We start from the raw sequence: 14,483 nt of genomic DNA, 5'->3' as shown, positions 1-14,483 counted from the left end.
TTAGGTGAAGGAGGCATGATTGCAAGGGATGGTGAATAGCAGGCAAGGTGCCTCACATGCATATAAATAGCAATCAGAGATTAAAAGGATGATTTGCAGGACGTTTATTTCCAGAGTTTATAGCTTTTATTCAGTCTACTCTAGAATATGAAGAAAAATATTTGTATACTTTATCAGCTTAAATCGCTCTAATGTCCAAGAATTGAGCAGTTTGGGGAAAATTCATCCAGTCTGCATTATTGAATGATAAACTAACAAATTGTAGCCAGTTTCCCTGAATGTGAGGCACATCGAAAGACAAGGATTATTTATATTTCTAATCAAAGATGTCAACACTCAATGAGGCTAAATGATGTTCTTCATGCTGATGCAAAATCAGTGATCACAGCACAAATAGCACCATTATTATGCTGCGATATTTTACAATATAAGAATACATTTTGTTCCTGGGCTCGATAAGGCAGCCAATATGAATCTATCCATTCTACACTTCTGTCTTAATTATGATAATGTATGCTCAGTAGTACAAAGGGAAGCTACTTATGGATCACCGTCAAGTCCAAGCATAGGCAACTACCTGCTTCCTATAGTAGTATGGTTCAGTGTTAGTCCTCTAAAGGTAAAAGACAACCCTCAAACCATTTTGTTGAGGTTTTTGCCTCAGTTAAACACAAGATTTAAGGATCTTGCGGCCATCCTAATTGTTTTGGAATTTCAGTATCATACAGAGGTCAGAGCAGAAAATGTGCATATAAAATGAATTACCGACAATGCTAACTGGCCTTAGGAATTAACATGAAAAACGCATTTTAAAATGACACATAGAAAAATTGTGCAAACTGCACCAGGCATTCATTGTTTTGAGTAGGCCTCAACTAGATTTTTGTTGTTAATAAATAGATGTTCTTTAGGAAATGCTGAACCAAGCCCAAATGTATTTGATAGCTTGACCTTAATGTGACTTGCTTATATTTTGTCATAACTTCAATATGTGCTAAGTTTAGAAAATGTATTCGTTTCTTAAGCCTTTCTTAAGCAACATATTCTTAATGAATCAAGTTTGCCCTTTCTACTGCATGTTCATATAATACTCAGTAGAGAAACACACATTTAACTATATACACATGCTTAGAAGAAATACAAATGCCATTTGCTAACTAGAAATGTGTTAGCAAATGTTTTTGTTTGAGGGCAGTTCACTGTTCTTCAGTGAAACATTGATTAAATGGTAGAATAGACAATAAACAGTCTTCCTTGGGAACCAAGGTTTGATGTTCCTCATTATACAAATCTTTAGTACTGTCGGATACAAATTAATAGTGGATCGTGAATCCATGGGGTCAATTCCAATGTCGGTTGGAAGGGCTCCGAATTGGATTCGGGTTTGCCGGAACCGATCCGGAGCCCTTGTTTCCGACCGACTCATTCCCAGTTCCAACTGACCAAGTATGATGCCTGGAAACCGTTAGGTTTGACCAAATTGGTTCCGGGAGGCCTTCGTAGAGGTCGAGCCTTTCCGGAGCCGATTCGCACAGCTCCATGTACTTGGTTTCCGAATGAGCGAGTACAATGACCGATTCGGACAGCATTTCCGAATCAGTGTGCCCGGAACTAAAAGGCTGCCAGAATCTGTTCTTTGAGGGCCTGGAGCAGGCCCCCCTTCACCCAGGGCTCTCCGAATCAGGCTTGTGGGGGTACCCAAGGGGGCCCCTTTCAGCATGCACTATGTGGAAGGCACCATGAGTGCCCACTACAGGGTGCAAGGTTTTCCCCAGCCACCCCTTTCTTCAATGGGAGACTGTGTTCACGTTCGGAACAAAGGCTTCCATTGAAGTCAAAAGGAGTCCAACTGAATCGTAGCCGGAGGCATACGGATGCATCATACTTGTTTGGTCGGATTCCCCCGATCAGAGTCATACGGAAAGCATTCTGGAACTATTTTGGCGGCATGCTTCCCTAAGCAGCTTGGAATCGACCCCATGTGTTTGCCTTGGGAAAGAAAGAATTAAGCTACTCAGCATCAGAAAATGATTTCTCATTGGATGGGAGTGACCAGATTCACAAATTTGTTGTTAGCATTTTCTCATATCTTTTATATTTTTGTGTGTCTAGTTAGTTAGCGCCACTAGACTTTTAGCTTCTACCCTTTGAGATAGTCCCTCAATTTTCTTTGCACACGAGAGCTACTTGCTGGTAGCTACGTCTGACAGCAATTGCTGATACTTTGTAGGTGACAATTCTTTATCCTTTTACCCTGATGGGTGTAGCAACTTCTGCATCTGTCTCCTTATTTTCCTGTACATTTTCCTGATTGAGTTTTATTCCTGTGCAGTTTGCTGCTTCAACCGCATGCCAATGTCTTTGGAGAGATAAGACGCGGCTCAGATTGAAGAACTACTCTTTATGGGGAGTTTGACTACTTCATTCTGAATTTGATTTTGATACTCCTTCAATCGTGCTCTTTTCCATGAACTTTTTAGGGATTCAAATAGGTTAGGTTTCTCCTGGATAGAATAGGGGTTTACTCATTTATGGAACAGGCTTGTTATTTTGCATTAATGATGATTCTAACCATATTTTTACATAAACAAACATGTAAATGGATTATCAGTTTTAATAATTGAATAAAAGAACAAATAAAAAGAACTTACTAATCTCTTAAAGAAAGTACAATTTTTAAAACATACTGAAAACTCTCATCATTGACGGAACTTATTCGTAAATTAAGTTGATGATTGATTTGATTTAGCTTCCTTTAATATATGATGGCAAGGATCTGTCGCCTTGAAGAAGAAGCTATAGAGGAGAGTTGGAGTCCATTCTTGTAAGTTAAAGATTGAACCAGTACAGGAGAGTAAAATTGTAACTCTTTATGCGCTATCATAACCATGGCAAAAACAACAGGTGATGGACAGAATGCAGAACATTGTCATACATTCACCCCAGTACAGAGATCTGGGCCTAAATCCATCGTTTTATTGCACTCCACACCACCCCAGGTCAGACATGGCCATATGCAAATCAGCCTTGACCCTGTGCCTCACGGGAACAGTCCAGCCCAAACTGTCAAGCCATGTCTTTCCTGGACCGGAATCAAGCATCCAAGGACCGGTTTCTGGCTATCAGCCGTCATCAGCCCGGAACGCTTGACTCCAGTGGTGTGGAGAGCATGGGACTCTAGTCTGAGCATACCCATCCCACTCGGGGCGAAAAAGGCAAAAACAACAGGTGATGGACAGAATGCAGAACATTGTCATACATTCACCCCAGTACAGAGATCTGGGCCTAAGTCCATCGTTGTTTTGCACTCCACACCACCCCAGGTAAGACATGGCCATATGCAAATCAGCCTTGGCCCTGTGCCTCATGGGAACAGTCCAGCCCGAACTGCCAAGCCATGTCTTGCCTGGACCGGAATCAAGCATCCAAGGACCGGTTTCTGGCTATCAGCCGTCATCAGCCCGGATAGCTTGACTCCAGTGGTGTGGAGAGCATGGGACTCACGTCTGAGCATACCCATCCCACTCGGGGCGACAAAGGCAAAAACAACAGGTGATGGAAAGAATGCAGAACATTGTCATCCATTCACACCAGTACAGAGACTCGGGCCTAAATCCATCGTTTTTTTGCACTCCACACCACCCCAGGTCAGACATGGCCATATGCAAATCAGCCTTGACCCTGTGCCTCATGGGAACAGTCCAGCCCGAACTGTCAAGCCATGTCTTTCCTGGACCGGAATCAAGCATCCAAGGACCGGTTTCTGGCTATCAGCCGTCATCAGCCCGGAACGCTTGACTCCAGTGGTGTGGAGAGCATGGGACTCTAGTCTGAGCATACCCATCCCACTCGGGGCGAAAAAGGCAAAAACAACAGGTGATGGACAGAATGCAGAACATTGTCATACATTCACCCCAGTACAGAGATCTGGGCCTAAATCCATCGTTGTTTTGCACTCCACACCACCCCAGGTCAGACATGGGCATATGCAAATCAGCCTTGGCCCTGTGCCTCATGGGAACAGTCCAGCCCGAACTGCCAAGCCATGTCTTTCCTGGACCGGAATCAAGCATCCAAGGACCGGTTTCTGGCTATCAGCCGTCATCAGCCCAGATAGCTTGACTCCAGTGGTGTGGAGAGCATGAGACTCACGTCTGAGCATACCCATCCCACTCGGGGCGACAAAGGCACAAACAACAGGTGATGGACAGAATACAGAACATTGTCATACATTCACCCCAGTACAGAGATCTGGGCCTAAATCGTTTTTTTGCACTCCACACCACCACCCCAGGTCAGACATGGCCATATGCAAATCAGCCGTGACCGTGTTATCAGTTTTAATAATTGAATATAATAACAAATAAAAAGAACTTACTAATCTCTTAAAGAAAGTACAATTTTAAAACATACTGAAAACTCTCATCATTGACTGAACTTATTTGTAAATTAAGTTGATGATTAATTTGATTTAGCTTCCTTTAATATATGATGGTAAGGATCTGTCGCCTTGAAGAAGAAGCCATAGAGGAGAGTTGGAGTCCATTATTGTAAGTTAAAGATTGAACCAGTACAGTAGAGAAACATTTTAACTCTTTATGCGCTATCATAACCATGTCATAACCTTCTCAACTGAACTAGAGCACTACTGTATGGCTCATTGCCAAGATATCGGTGCTGCAACCTTAAATATTGCTGTCTTTATTTTCTCTCTAGCTGATACCAGTGATCACTAACCCAATGCAACAACTGCAGAAGGGTCATTCCATGGACCTATATTTGTTTCTCTTCTTGAACCCTGACAAGGAAAACAGTACTATAAGTAAAAAGTTCAAAATTAGCGGGCGTTCTTCCAAGAACATGATCAAATATCCTACAAGCTACTCAGTTGTGTTGCCAAGCTGAAACATTCTCCTCCAGACTTTCCAACGTTTGAATATGATTCAAATTAATTGGTAGGTAAAAGAGTTGTTGATTAATATGCTTGGTACAGGCATATTTTTGAGATGCTTCAAAAGAGACTTGTAAGAAGATACATATTCATCCAGATTGTTCTGCTGTGCGGTCTGGTCAGAAATCCACAAAAAACACAAAAACTGCTCTCCTTCCCATATTTCAACAGGCTTCCAAGTCAATTGCTTTGCTACTTAATTCCGGATATTATTAGAAATGAAATAGCCTTTTTGAACCCAAGTCAAATATCCAGGATTACATGTAATTGGCTATTCTACAAACGTATAAAAGAAATACACAGGTGTTAGTTTGGATACCTAGTAATGAAGAGGATCACTTTGGTGTTTATTCATGGTGGGTGAACATCAGACTGTCACTCTTGAAGAGCTTAGACTTGTCAGACAACAGAGATTGGATTAGAATTCTTAAATAAACACAAATTGCATCTCCGAGGACAGCACACTCTTTCTTGAAAGCCACTCATGCTAGGAAGACATTATAAGCACATCACTTAACAGCATGTACCTTGTGCAAGCTTCAGCAGCAAGCTTACCAGGAGAAGTACAGTGAGAATGGAATCCAAACAGACATCCTTTCTGAGAAAGACTGATCAAAATCTTAATAGGAAAAATACTCTTAGTTTCAATTTTGGAGCCCTGGTCACACAACGCAACTAGCCATATTCACTTAGAATAGTGTTGTACATGGGGGAAATGTGGTTTGTACATACACTCTTTGTCCAAACTTCAATGGCTGCTTCATGCCATTGATTACCATCACTAAGCTTTGTATGTTGCTATTCAGCTGAGGGATATAATATCTCTACACAAAAAGCACCCAGATTTCTTTAAATACTTTATTAAAAGAAAATTCCCTATTATTAAAACATATTGTTGATATGCTAACAAGCCTGTCAATAAACACATAAGCAAAATAATCCCCTGGTAATAAGGCACTGAAGGAGCAGTAGGTTTAACAGAAAAGAAAATACTAATTCCCTATTACGGTGTATTGTGTATGGACTTCGTGTATCCAGATTTGTGGATGTGTTTGAAAGGCTAACGACACCAGCTCAAAATTAGCAAAGCTTTAACCATGACAACAATCCTAGCAAGCATGAAAGATTTCCAGAGAAAGTATTTAACCAGACAATTGCCATAAAAGAAATAAATGGACATCCATTTGAGATGCAGGTGAAGATCTATTCAGTCTTTATACTGCAGACATTATGGATGACACTTCATAAAGTCAATAGAACTATCTGTGACATGTTTGAGTGCAAACGTATTACACAAAAGACTCATAAAATGTTCAAAGGCCAAAAAAATGGCTATAACCAGAAACAGATTTCACTGTTCAAAGATAAATATAAACATCAACATCTGGTTATTTTTCAGTTGCAGTAAATTTGTTAAAACAAGACAGGACCCTGTTCCTCAAACTGTTCATAGTTTACCAGATTGGTCATGAAGATGCAGATGACTTTTAACTGTCATGAAAACGATATTTACCCACCATCTTAGTTCCAGTAAGAAACGAAGAAGGTGTTGCATATCATGATCCTAATGTCAATATGAATATAGTAGGTGTACCTGAAATTAGACCAGACAAAACCAATACCTTTCTGGACTATCCCAGGAAATTCATTACCTACAAACAAAATCAGTTTTATAAACCAATCTGAAACTGAAGCAATATCATCTTTGGTGTCTATAAAAGAGACAGCCTGAAGTTCTCTGTGTGAGCTAAAAGAGGTAAAGGAACATGAAAAAAAGTTGAGGTGATAAAACCACTGTTAAAGAAATGGCCTGACTTCCTCCAAGGTGATGAAAGCAAACAAGAATATTTTGACCTACTAGCTACTCAAATGGTAGCATCAACATGTCATGGTGAAGTTGTAGTTACACAAAGGAAAAAAACTTAAGATGTTTATGCTCATGGGCTGCAACTACAACAGTGCAACTGGATCTCTGCACCCAAGAGACAGCGGATATAAGAATGTTTCTTCATGCTGCTGATGGCATTGCTGAAGGTATGGAGAGCAATCAAAAATGAACCATAGATACCAATGTTGTTGTTGTGTTTAGCTTTACACTTTGCAAGAAGCCTAAACTGTGAGCGATTGCAGGTTGTATTTGTTACAGGCAACTCTTTTTATACTCTTGACAATCAATCAATCAATCAAACAAATTTGTATAGCTCGCTACTCACCCGCTAAGGTCTCAAGGCGCTGGGAGGAGGGGGAGTCGCTACTGCTCGAACAGCCAGGTCTTGAATTGTTTCCTGAAGGAGAGATGGTCCTGGGTCAGCCGTAGGTGGGTGGGGAGGGAGTTCCAAGTCTTGGCCGCCAGGTAGGAGAAGGATCTTCCTCCGGCGGGGGTTTTGCGAATTCGTGGGCGGTGGTGAGGGCGAGGCTGGCGGATTGGAGATGGCGGGTGGGTGTGTAGAATGTGAGACGGCTGTTGAGGTATTTGGGGCCCATTTCGTGGAGAGCCTTGTGTGCGTGGGTGAGGAGTCTGAACGTGATCCTCTTGCTGACGGGGAGCCAGTGCAGGTCTTTCAGATGGGCAGAGATGTGGCTGTGACGGGGGATGTCCAGGATGAGTCGTGCAGAAGCGTTCTGTATGAGCTGGAGTCTTTTCTGGAGTTTGGCTGTGGTTCCAGCATAGAGGGTGTTCCTGTAGTCCAGTCGGCTGGTGACGAGGGCCTGGGTGACCGTCTTCCTGGTTTCGGTGAGGATCCATCGGAAGATCTTTCGGAGCATGCGCAGGGTGTTGAAACAGGATGACGAGACGGCGTTGACTTGCTTGGTCATCGTGAGGGAGGAGTCCAGGATGAAGCCCAGGTTGCGTGCATGGTCCGTTGGCTTGGGGGCGGTGCCCAGGGCAGGGGGCCACCAGGAGTCATCCCAGGCAGAGGGGGATGGTCCCAGGATGAGGACTTCCGTCTTGTCTGAGTTCAGTTTCAGACGGCTGAGCCTCATCCATTCCTCAACGTCTTTCATTCCTTCCTGGTGGGTGGCTCTGGCGGTGGCGGGGTCGTTGGTGAGGAAGAGGATCAGCTGGGTGTCGTCAGCGTAGGAGATGATGTTTAGGTTGTGTTGGCTGCAAGGGGGCTCGTGTAGACGTTGAAGAGGGTGGGGCTGAGCGAGGATCATTGCGGAACGCCGCAGATGACTTCGGTGGCCGCGGATTGGAACGGGGGGAGGCGGACTCTCTGGGTTCTACGGGCGAGGAACGAGATGATCCACTCCAAGGCCATTCCTTGGATTCCGGTGTTGCTGAGGCGCTGTATCAGGGTGCGGTGGCATACGGTGTCGAAGGCTGCTGAGAGGTCCAGGAGGATGAGAGCAGCTGTTTCCCCATTGTCGAGCAGGGACCTGATGTCGTCGGTAGCTGCGATGAGGGCGGTATCGGTGCTGTGGTTTGCTCGCAAACCGGACTGCGAGGGGTCGAGGGATCCATTTGTCTCAAGGAAGGCGGAGAGTTGTTTGTTGACCGTCTTCCCGATGACTTTGGCAGGAAAAGGGAGGAGCGAGATGGGGCGGAAGTTCTTGAGGTCCGTGGGGTCCGCGGTGGGTTTCTTCAGGAGGGCGCTGAGCTCGGCATGTTTCCAGCCCTCCGGGAAGGTGGCGGATGCGAAGAAGCTGTTAATGATGTGCCGGAGTTGGGGTGCGATGATGGAGTCGGCTTTGTTGAAGATGTAGTGTGGATAGGGGTCGATTGGGGAGCCAGAGTGGATGGTGTTCATCGTGCGGGTGGTGTCTTTGGTGCTGACCGAGGTCCAGGTGCAGAGGGTGGTTGTGGGGGGCGCTGGTTTGGTGGTTGGGTGCGTGGTCTGTGTGCCGAAGCTGTTGTGTATGTCGGCGATCTTGCGGTGAAAGAACGAGGCGAGTGAGTCGCAGAGGTCTTGAGAGGGTGTGATGTCGTTGTTGCAGGCGCTGGGGTTGGAGAGCTCTTTAATGATGCTGAAGAGTTCCTTGCTGTTAAGGGTGTTGTTGTCCAGTCATTCTTTGAATGTTGTCCTTTTGGTGGTGCTGATCAGCGGGTGGTGTTTGCGGGTGGCGTTCTTGAGGGCTATCATGTTTTCTGTTGTCTGGTCGTGGCGCCAGGCTTTCTCGAGGGTGCGGCAGGTTTTCTTGGAGTTTTTGAGGTCGTTGGTGAACCACGAGGCTTTATTGCTGCCGGGTCTGCTGGGAGGGTTCTTCAGTGGTGCGAGGTCATCGGCTCAGTTGGTGAGCCACTGTGTGAGGTTGCGGGCTTCTTCATTGGGGTCCGTCTTGTTAATGGGAGGGTTCTGGCTGAGGGAGGTGGTGAGCTGGTCGTGCTATGGCTGAGGCTGTAGGAATTGAACAATGTATAGAGCTACAAGCATTCCATGCTCTGAAGGGCAACACCATATCAAGCCCACTAACATTTTCAGGAAAAGTCAAAATATCTTGTTGAATATAACCAGAATTATCTAGAAGTTACTCCAGTCCTATGTACCCTTTCCAGCTCCTCTATATTGGAAAAGACTGGAGTCTCTCCCTTGCACGGACAGTGCTGGAGTCAGCCTTCTGCTGACCCTCGGTGCCGGTGTCCGGGCTCATGTGTCCGCCACACCAGGGCAGGCATGAAGAAGACAGCCAACATGCTGCTGCGGGTGCGGGGCCTGCCCTTGCTGGACCTGCTGCACCCAGGGGACGTGCAGAGCTTCCCAGGGTCCCTAAGTGGCCAGCAGCCACCCCTGCTGCAGGCCAGGGCCATCTGAGTGCTCTACTACCTGGTTAAGGAATTGCCTTTTTGGCTCCTATCCCCTGGAATCTACCCCCTCCGTGGACCTTTCTACACCCCTGGGGAGCTATGGACTGTGGTCATTTGATTCTCCAATTCCCTCAATCGAATTCTAAGCATACTTCAGCAACTTCTGAGGGACCTTTAAATTCTACCATCAGGGAAGCCCTAGCAACATGGCCAATGCCCGGTGGAGCTGCCTAGGAAGCTGTAGAGGAGATTGGCTGTGGATCAACCCCTTGGCCGTAACCTACCCTCCATACATGGTCACAGTTTCTCGTCTCTCCACTACGTCTCCTACCTCCCTTCCGACGAATCACCAAAAATCTGCCGAATAGTGGAGCCAATGCAACTCCGCCGATGCACGTGGAGCTGCCTAGGTAGCTGTAGAGGAGATGGGCTGGGGATCACCCCTCCAGCCATCACCTGCCTTCCGGGCTTGACAATGGTTGATTGACCTCCTACTTTGCCTTCCGGAATCAGTGCCCGGGACACATGATTCTTGTTTCCCACCCGACAATGCAGCAACGAGAATACCACGACGCTGCTGCTTTGTGCCCGAGCTTATTTTTACTTTTCAAGTCTGAGGAAGCTCACCATCCTGACCCCACTGCTGCCTCCCCCTTCCGGGGCTACTACCTGGGCACCCGAGCTGACCTCCGCATACATTACAACATGCTGAATGAAGACACTACTGCTCCTGTAGCCCTGAGTGCTTGTACATGATGACCCGATTGAGCTCAGCGATCTCCAGCCTTCCTCTCTCATTGATCTTGTGGCTGCCTCCCCCATCCTGTCCTGCTCCTTGGAGTCGGTTTACTTGTGGCTTTTGGATTGGATTTTTGGTTTATCTGCAATCCCGCCATCTTGTGATGATGTGACCGGTGTCTGTGACCTGGGTCCTTCATCTTGCCAGCTTGCACCAATTCTCAGACTGATGCATGCCGCTGGTCTGGTCCCTGTGTCGCCTGACTGACCTTTGCCTCAAGTCGACCCCCCCGGGACGCCTACACCCCTCTCATCTTGTTTAGTCAGCGCGAGGCACTCTTTTGCCCCCACTCTCGAACTTGCTACCATATCTTATGTGATCCGACGCAATGAGGGAGTCCGGCACTGGATGTTTGTGTTTACTTGACCCCAACCAGTTTGTTGACTCTTTAACTCTGTCTTTTTTTGGTGTTTTCCCTGAAGTACTATCTTCCATTGCCGGTCTGTCAGACCTGATCGACTTTCCAGTCCCCTGATTCTCGCCCACTACCTTCTATTCTCCATGGACTTGTTTATGTGCTATGCTATGCTCTAGTAATTGATGTAATGTATGTAACTCTGTTTTAATTAAAAGTTTTGTACTGTTAACCTCATGTAAAGTGCTCTGATACCTCTGGGTCTAACTAGCGCTATATAAAACTCTTCAAATAGGTACCAATTCATGAATACCAGAATTACATGTGTAAAAGTAGATGTTCTTCTCTGTGCAAATGTGTAAAGACACATTTACCCTGCAGTGTTCATTGTTTACAGTGAGCATGACAATTGTTTAGTGTTGTGCACCTAACTTGATATTTTTAGAGATAAAACGTTTATCGTAATGCAAAGTGTTTAATCCTAATCAATTACATCGCATTATACAAAAACAACATTTACCAGGGAAATGAAAAAAATCTAAATTTTCCATTGTTGAATTGGTTTATATTTTGTGAATTGATTGCAAATTGCAATTTGCTTTGATGTGTTAAAAAATAAAAGAATTCTTTGGTATTTGAACATAAGATTTCATTATAACCCCAGGCCTGTCATTTCACTATATAACATGGTAAGAAAATGTGCTTAAGTAATATATAGTGATCCTGCAATAATGTTGTTTCTGCTTTTTTAAATAATTGACCACTGAGCAAATTAACAAAAATATAAGTGAAGTATGTTGATCCATAAAGGAGTTCTGACTGAAAAAACATGTTGGTGGACATTTTCCAAAATGGCAGCCTAAGTGCTGGGGTCAGTTCCTACAATGCATAAAATTACAATTTGGGTATAAACAACACTTACTGCTATTATAATATGTGGGATTGTGCAAGCCCTGAATAAATGTACATCTCTAATTTCTTTATAATTGTTGACTAGTGATACACGCACTCGCCTATTATTGCAGTCGAGTTCTGACGTCAAAATGCCTGCTGCCATCAGCTGAGGTGAAAGAAAGGCTGATCAGGTCACAGAGCAGCTGTTCAAAGCAACAGAAATTAAAGATTGTTTTTCTTCTGCTTTATTTTACTAGCCTAGTGACTAGCAAAAAGAACATGATTTTTTTTCCATTCCTTAGGTAATTATAGAAAAGTTAGAATCTTTCTGTTTCCACAAATTTTGAATTACTGCTGCTTTTTTAACTGACTTGTATTGATTGTGTTGAACTGTTTTTTAATATCTTTTTGCAACAAATATTTAACAAGTTTTTGATATGTATCTTTTTGCATTAGCGGTTGTATTGTTATACTTAATGTTGGAAAGCATGGTCTTTCTTTCTGAAAGAGCTATGCACCAAGGTTTTAAGTGGTGTTTGGGAATGGTGATGGTGTGACCACATATTTTATGAGCTAAAGTACCACCTGTGCTACAAGATGCAGATATTGTAAGTCACCTCAGAGCTCCAAAACCTTATAAATGAACTCCTCTGTGACTTACAATATACTTAGTATACACAGCCGGTGGTACTGTATCCCTTATATCTTGATTTTACTTAAAATATGTTCAATTCATTCTGAAAAGTGGACCTATGCTGTGACAAAGTTGACATGTCCATGCAAGAGCTGTTTTAAACATACAGGTACATTTACTTAAGATATGTGGCAGTGACACATAATATGGGCCCCACTTTTTAAACACTAACTTCGGATACATGTGCAATAAGCAATAGGCATGCATGATCATACAGAATTTTTTTTCATTTTACTTAAATAAGCACACATTACAGAATCTCCAGTAGCATGCTGGAGTTTGTACCAACACAAATGTGCTATTAATAGGTGGACGCAAGGACTTTCCACAGACTTAGGCACACACCAATAGAACAATGATTATTAATAAATCTAATTCACTTTAGTAAGAACTGAAGCACTAGTGATCAAGAAGTGATTAACAGACAGTTTTTAATATGATGGTGAGTATTCACAGAGAGATTTACCTAGTATAATAAAAATACAGTAATGAGGAGGAAGAGAAAAGGGACACCCGCACAGAATGTGCACCCTATGGTTGACAGGGAGGGAAATTGCTGTGGTTAATTTGTGAGTATGCTTTTTATTCTGCAGAATAGCTGGCACCCATACTCTCTTGACTCCCTGGCCAGAGCTCTAAAAAAGGCCCGTATAGCATCTTAATAGGTATCTAGCCCCGGGAGAATGATCCTGGTGCTTTCTCTGAGATAACATTTTTCAGTTAGCAAGTCAGCCAAGACCTTTCAATTTCAATACATATAATTCGTGAAAACCTTATCTAGGAACTCCAATTGTTTTTGAAACAGCACACCTGTAATAGGCAGCAAGTAGACACTTGTACCTGGGGTTATGTAAAACAGTGGACAGCCCTGGCAGGGCCTACCAAATTTCACTCTGCATCAGGATCTTACATGCATGTGGAAGAGCACACGGATGTTCTCACAAGGAGGATGTGCCAATGCTAAATCTTGGGCTATTCTTTTTGATCACCAGAGCATATAGTGACCAAGCTGATACTACCCTGATGCTCTATTTAATGCCCTATTTATCATTCAGGAAGGCAGTTTTGAATGGCCAATCATGGAATCATAGGACGAGCCTAGTAGCTGATTGGAAAAGACACTTTGAAATACACCCACTAGTGATCAAGAAAATTTTGTCGCTCTTGCTATTATTCGCAAAGTGCTCAGCAGTATCAGGTTATATGTTTCACACTTCTTTGGTTACTTAGGAGAATAAAACATCTGTTACATTAAGGTCATAATCAATAGATGGTGAACATAAATGGCAGGAATGTAAAAGCCACCTCTGCCACATTCAACCTTAAGTGAGAAGAAGAGGTATTTGGTATTTATAATTCACATTACATTGTATTAGTATATGCATTTATGCTTTGGATGACATGAATAGCATGTGCAGCTTTTCTGGAAAGCAGAATTGTCCATTGGTCTCAAAATGTCAGTATTGCAAAGTCTTCCTGTGCCATGGGCAGTCCCAACATTTTTGCTTACTAGTACTGGTCGTGACTGACTCTGACTGACCCTGGGCTCTGCTTCACCAGGCCCAGGGCCAGTACAATGCTGATGACACACTTAGAATACAGTGAAAACACCTACATACAATACCTCCCCTATGAGGCCCTAGTACATAATAGGGCAGGGGGATTAGAACTACCTTTAAGTCCCTAGTCTATTAAAGGGCATGGCAGTTTAACGGCCAGACGCCTTTCTGCACTTGCATGTGTGCACAGCTGAAGCCTGAGGTCAGTTTAAAAGCAGCCCCGTTTTACCGGCTGCTTTTAAAATGCAAATTGTGTCCAAACTCGACTTTTTGTGTTCAGGGCACTTGCTAATTGATAAACTACAATGTTGGGGCATGTTAGGTATCCCCAAGGTTTCCCCTAAGGGTCCTAGGTGTGGGGCGATCAGGTATTTATAAGGAGGACCCTAATAAAATGAGTTTTATATTTTTCCTATGTTTAGTGAACTTTTACATTTCACTTCCCAAATTGTTGTAAAGTGCTTTCCAAAATCAATGTTTGTAC

The sequence above is a fragment of the Lissotriton helveticus genome, chromosome 1_1, assembly GCF_964261635.1.
Source record: "Lissotriton helveticus chromosome 1_1, aLisHel1.1, whole genome shotgun sequence".
Taxonomy (NCBI): domain Eukaryota; kingdom Metazoa; phylum Chordata; class Amphibia; order Caudata; family Salamandridae; genus Lissotriton; species Lissotriton helveticus.
Note: the sequence above shows the minus strand (reverse complement) of the source record.